The sequence below is a fragment of the Euphorbia lathyris genome, chromosome 1 (genome assembly GCF_963576675.1).
Source record: "Euphorbia lathyris chromosome 1, ddEupLath1.1, whole genome shotgun sequence".
Lineage (NCBI taxonomy): Eukaryota > Viridiplantae > Streptophyta > Magnoliopsida > Malpighiales > Euphorbiaceae > Euphorbia > Euphorbia lathyris.
In genome coordinates this window covers 96514564-96521401 of record NC_088910.1, presented here as the reverse complement: position 1 = coordinate 96521401, position 6838 = coordinate 96514564, and the positions used below count along the sequence as shown (strand labels likewise).

At 25.2% G+C, this 6838-nt stretch overlaps 1 long non-coding RNA gene across 1 annotated transcript; it reads left to right on the top strand.

Moving 5' to 3' along the window:
• Positions 1 to 676: 676 nt before the first annotated feature.
• On the top strand, positions 677 to 1618 carry LOC136208015 (uncharacterized). Its single transcript, XR_010676997.1, has 2 exons — positions 677 to 812; positions 1259 to 1618. It is a non-coding gene; the product is annotated as an uncharacterized lncRNA (long non-coding RNA).
• The last annotated feature ends 5220 nt before the right edge of the window (positions 1619 to 6838 follow it).

Here is a 6838-nt window from a genome sequence, read left to right as displayed (position 1 = left end):
AATTCGTTCGGCTTTTGTTTATTTATTAACGGTTAATTCATATTTCTATAACATAGAGCTATGAATTAATTCGTCCGGCTTTTGTTTATTTATTAACGGTTAATTCGTATTTCTATAACATAGAACTACGAACTATCTCGAAATTTATTAATTTTGTAGTGTTTAATTTATGTTTCCATAACATAGAGTCGTTTTAATACCCTTTTTTATTAGTAACTTGAATTTATATCCTTATAACATGAGTATACGATTATTGTTTCACGTTCAATTCGATGTTTTTTAGACAATTAAAAAAGGGTGTGTAATGGGAGGACCTAATCGAGCTTAACTCAAATAATCAGGGACCTGATTAAAACGTGGGGGATTTAATTGATGGATTAAAGGAGAACGGGGTTAAAAGTGAAACATTAAAAACATGCAGGGGTTAATTTATGATGATTAAGGAGCTAGAGGGACCGAAATGGAAGAAAGGGGTATAAATTTGGATTTTTGGGGCTTTTACCTCATTTGTGCCGCAGCCTTCATTCATCTTCTTCCTCTTCTCTTTCAAAAATCCCAGATCAGAGAAGTCTCCTCCATCTTCTGGAGCTCTATCTTCTTTTTCTTTGCCTTCTCACAATCCAAAGCTTCGTCTCCCATGGCGATTCTTTTTGGCTCCGGCCTATCAAAAGCTAGGAACCAGAGGTTCTTCCATGGCGGCCGATCTGCTCACCGGTGCTCAGCTGTTAAAGTCTGAAGGAAGCTCGTTCTCTTGACTGAAATTTCGAACTCCTGCCCCTCATCTTCCTTCCGTCGTTTAAATTGTGACAGTGGTAACAATTCTGCCATCGTTTGGCTCATCCTCCGATCTTTGTTTTTTTGCTTTATTTTTGGTTATTATCACTTGTTTCTTCCTAATTCATTCTCTGTTTTTTTCTTTTCAAATATGAAATTCCATTTTTTGTTGTGTTTCCTTTTAAATCTATGATGGAGATGAACCATTAAAAACTTATAAAACCAATCTTTAATTGTTTTTTTTTTTTTTTGAAATGGATTGGGGCCTTTATTTTAAAACTTCCTTTATCAAATGCTTTTTTTTTATTTTGTTTATTTTATATGGTCAGTGATTCTCAACCTGAAAACTCAAAAGAGTTTATAGAAAATAAGTTGAGTTTTGCCGATATGAACTGTTAATGAACACTGAACTATAAAAATCATTTTTTTATGTGGTGATTAAGCAATATAACACGATCTTATTTAAATCTTTTGGAAAATGCAGGTTTATTTAAAGAATTCTGGATAGTGCCTATAACATAGACCCTTTCCGAGAAATTCTCAACTCCCCTTAAAATGGAAAGATGGAAGAAGAAGAAAGCAAAGAAATGGAGCAGGAAGAAGAGTCGATGCCCTTTGCTGTGTTGCTGCTCTCTCTATTTATAGAGCCTAAAGCTGACTTAGTGGCCAAGTGTTTTTGTGATGTATTTTGGCTGTATTTCTGTATTTAGCTTTGGGCCATAAATTGGGTGTATTTTTTTGTATTTTAGTTTAGGAATGGGTTGATTATATTGGGCTTTGTGGACTGGATCCTTTGGGCCATAAATTGTGTCAAATAAAATTATTAATAAAATTGCATTTTGTATTTTTTCACTTTTTATTCTAAGAACAAGTTAGCTAATTAAACTTCTTATAATGCTAATCTCAATTAGCACGAGTCTTATAATTTTTTATTACTTATCTAGTTGTTTACGGCACTAATGACTACACTCGAAAATTGAATTTCATTCCGGTATAAATATTTAACCAATTATAAGGGCTACAAATATAGTTTCACTTTCCTTTCGCATAATTAACGACGACTTATAGCAAATATAGTACGTTGTATGATATGTACGATACATATAAAAATTTATAAAATAAATTGATTAAAAGCGAAAAATTATAGAAAAATGAAAATTTACCCCGGACAAAATGTGTATCTACAGCTCCTATTTGGAGCTTTTCATAAACAGTTGTTTGTAGTTATTTGTAATTGACAAAATTATCATTCTTATTTCCACAAAATATGTTGTTATGTTCAATAAATTTTTTAGTCTTTATATAGATTGTTTTTATTAATTTGTCTAACACATTTTTTATTTTATAATAGGATAAGGTGCAAAAATACACCTAACGTTTATAACTGGAGCAATTTTATTCTTAACGTTTAAAATAATGCAATTATACCCCTAATATTGGCAGCCAAAAGCAATTTTACCTCTAGCATTGACAAGTTAGGTCAATTTGAGTAATAATTTATTAAATTGTCTTTTTGGTTATGAATATTGTCATCTACACTTCACATATGTACCATTTTATCATCGTTAGTAACAGATCATAAACATATAACTAGACGTGAATTTTTTTTTAAGAAAATAAAAAAACTATTGTCTTTTGTACGAGTTAGACAAAAAAAATCAACTATTTCATCGAATTTATAAATCTTAATTTTCAATTTTATTATTAAATCACAAAAAAATATGAAATCTCTTTTTTAAAACTACTGGTATGTGCAATTGACATAGAATATGAAATAAAATATCTATGTTTTCTAATAATATCTGAAATCGACCCAACTTGCCAATATTAGGGGTAAAATTGCTCTTAGCTGCCAGCATTATGAGTAAAATTGTATAATTTTAGACGTTCCTAGTTGTAAACGTTGTGAGTATTTTTTTTTCACATTTTTTCTTTTATAATTTCATCGTTGATTAATTTAAAACATGTCCATTTTAGACATTTTAAATCCGAACAGCAACAGTTCAATATAATTTTACCAAACACTAGTAATTAAACAGCTAATAACAAACAGCTAATATTAAGAGCTAACAGCTTACTGCAACTGCAAACAGCTAACAGCAACCGCAACAGCTATTAGCTAACAGCTGAACCAAACAGGCCCTTAAATTCCATAGAATGGTGTTGCATATATTACATGAGCAATGAAATTTAGTAGTCATGGAATTATTGATGAAAAACAAATATAAGATCTTAATGGGCAAAAATACTAATTAATTGTATTATAATAAATAAGAATATAGAACTAAATAAAAAGATAACGTATAAAGTTAATAGGGAAAGAATATAATATGATTAATTTAATTATGACGTTTAGCTTAAATTGTATATATTTTGTAAACGTTAAGCTTAAATTCGTATTGTTTTGTAAACGTTAACCCTATATTGGTGCTATTTTATACGTGAAGCCTAAATTGATGCTATATTGTAAACGTTAAGCCTAAATTGATATTATGTTGCAAACGTTAAGTCTATATTGGTGCTATTTTAAACGTTGAGCCTAAATTGGTACTTCCCCAAAAACCTTAGACCTATTTTGGTACTTTATCCCAATAAAATATAGATATATTAAATCCCAACTTCAACTTTTTTTCATAAGAATTGCTTATATTAATAATATTAAATAAATTATTATAGGGTGATATTTACAATTCTTTTCACAACTTTTAAATTAATATCTAATTGTAAATTATTTCGGAAAATTTAAATTGCTAGATTTCTGCAGATTTTTTAGTGTAAGTGTTTATCATTTTATGAATTTGATACACTTTGAAACACAAATAAACTCTAATCCTAATTTTTAGTTAATTGATAATCTGTTTATGTAATTAATTTATGCATAAAAATTTATTTTATTAATACGATAATCATTCATATTATTTTTATGGGTTCTGATATTTACAGCCCTTAAGGCTGTAAATAAAACCCAAAAATTCCTATTATTAGTGTTCATTTAGTTTTTCAACACATAAAATTTATTGATACTTAAATGCTTAAATATTTAAATACATATATTCATAATAGATTGTTATATTTCCAATACAAATAAATACTTATTTTAGAATTAAAATTCTCCTTTTTATTGTTATACTAGTTTTTAACCCGTGCGATGCACGGATTCTTCTTAACACATAAATATTAATAAAAATATAATCTAATAATTACAATTAATTATATAAAGGTGCTATATAAATTAAATATTATTATTTTATTTTCACATTTACTTTAAATAATATTTTTATAGATAAATATAATAATATAATTAAAATCAATATATTATATATTATATTATATTTTTAGGGATTAATTTAAATATTATATATTATATTATGCATAGAATTAGAGAGATTTTAGGGATTAATTTAAGTTATGTAGAACTCTTAGATATAGTACGGATAAAATAATCTTTTTATAGATAAATATAATAATATAATTAAAATCAATATACTATATATTATATTATATATTTTATCAGTAAAAAATGAGGAAGTGACACCTCAGCTCCATCGTTACTGTTTTATATTATATATAGATATATAGATGCAGAGAATTAGAGAGATTTTAGGGATTAATTTAAGTTTTGTAGATCTTTTAGATATAGATATGCAGAGAATTAGAGAGATTTTATAGATTAATTTAAGTTCTGTAGAACTCTTAGATATGGTACGGATAAAATAATCTTTTTATAAATAAATATAATAATATATTATATATTTTATCAGTAAAAATGGAGGAAGTGACACCTCAGCTCTATCGTTACTGTTTTATATTATATATTGATATGCAGAGAATTAGGAAGATTTTAGGAATTAATTTAAATTTTGTAGAACTTTTAGATATAGATATGTAGAGAATTAGAGAGATTTTAGGGATTAATTTAAGTTATGTAAAACTTTTAGATATAGTACGGATAAAATAATCTTTTTATAGATAAATATAATAATATAATTAAAATCAATATACTATATATTATATTATATTTTTTATCAGTAAAAAATGAGGAAGTGACACATCAGCTCTATCGTTAATGTTTTATATTATATAATATATAGATAAATATGCAGAGAATTAGAGAGATTTTAGAGATTAATTTAAATTTTGTAGAACTTTAGATATAGATATGCGGAGAATTAGAGAGATTTTAGGGATTGATTTAAGTTCTGTAGAACTCTTAGATATGGTACGGATAAAATAATCTTTTTATAGATAAATATAATAATATAATTAAAATGAATATACTATATATTATATTATATATTTTATCAGTAAAAAAGGAGGAAGTGACACCTTAGCTCCATCGTTACTGTTTTATATTATATATAGATAATTAAAATGAATATACTATATATTATATTATATATTTTATTCTTACCAAAAAAAAATATTATATATTTTATCAGTAAAAAAGGAGGAAGTGACATCTTAGCTCCATCGTTACTGTTTTATATTATATATAGATAATTAAAATGAATATACTATATATTATATTATATATTTTATTCTTACCAAAAAAAAATATTATATATTTTATCAGTAAAAAAGGAGGAAGTGACACCTTAGCTCCATCGTTACTGTTTTATATTATATATAGATATTATATATTATATTATATTTTTTATCAGTAAAAAAGGAGGAAGTGACACATCAGCTCTATCGTTACTGTTTTATATTATATATAGATAAATATGCAGAGAATTAGAGAGATTTTAGAGATTAATTTAAATTTTGTAGAACTTTTAGATATAGATATGCAGAGAATTAGAGAGATTTTAGGGATTAATTTAAGTTCTGTAGAACTCTTAGATATGGTACGGATAAAATAATCTTTTTATAGATAAATATAATAAAATATTATATATTATATTATATATTTTATCAGTAAAAAAGGAGGAAGTGACACCTCAGCTCCATCGTTACTGTTTTATATTATATATTGATTGATATTGATATGCAGAGAATTAAAGAGATTTTAGGAATTAATTTAAATTTTGTAGAACTTTTAGATATAGATATGCAGAGAATTAGAGAGATTTTAGGGATTAATTTAAGTTATGTAGAACTTTTAGATATAGTACGGATAAAATAATCTTTTTATAGATAACTATAATAATATAATTAAAATGAATATACTATATATTATATTATATATTTTATCAGTAAAAAAGGAGGAAGTGACACCTCAGCTCCATCGTTACTGTTTTATATTATATATAGATGCAGAGAATTAGAGAGATTTTAGGGATTAATTTAAATTTTGTAGATCTTTTAGATATATAAATGCAGAGAATTAGAGAGATTTTAGGTATTAATTTAAGTTCTGTAGAACTCTTAGATATGGTACGGATAAAATAATCTTTTTATAGATAAATATAATTAAAATTAATATATTATATATTATATTATATTATATATTTTATCAAAAAAAAAAATATTTTATCAGTAAAAAATGAGGAAGTGACACCTCAGCTCCATCGTTACTGTTTTATATTATATATATAGATAGATATGCAGAGAATTAGAGAGATTTTAGGGATTAATTTAAGTTCTGTAGAACCCTTAGATATAGTACGGATAAAATAATCTTTTTATAGATAACTATAATAATATAATTAAAATTAATATACTATATATTATTTTATCAGTAAAAAAGGAGGAAGTGACACCTCAGCTCCATCGTTGCTGTTTTATATTATATATAGAAATGCAGAGAATTAGAGAGATTTTAGGGATTAATTTAAATTTTATAGAACTTTTAGATATAAATATGCAGAGAATTAGAGAAATTTTAGAGATTTTAAGTTATGTAGAACTCTTAGATATAGTATGGATAAAATAATCTTTTATAGATAAATATAATAATATAATTAAAATAAATATATTATATATTATATTATATTTTTTATCAGTAAAAAATGAGGAAGTGACACATCAGCTCCATCGTTACTGTTTTATATTATATATATATATAGATGGATGTGAATAATTAATGCTTATATACAACCCTAAGGACGGTATATATCATTTG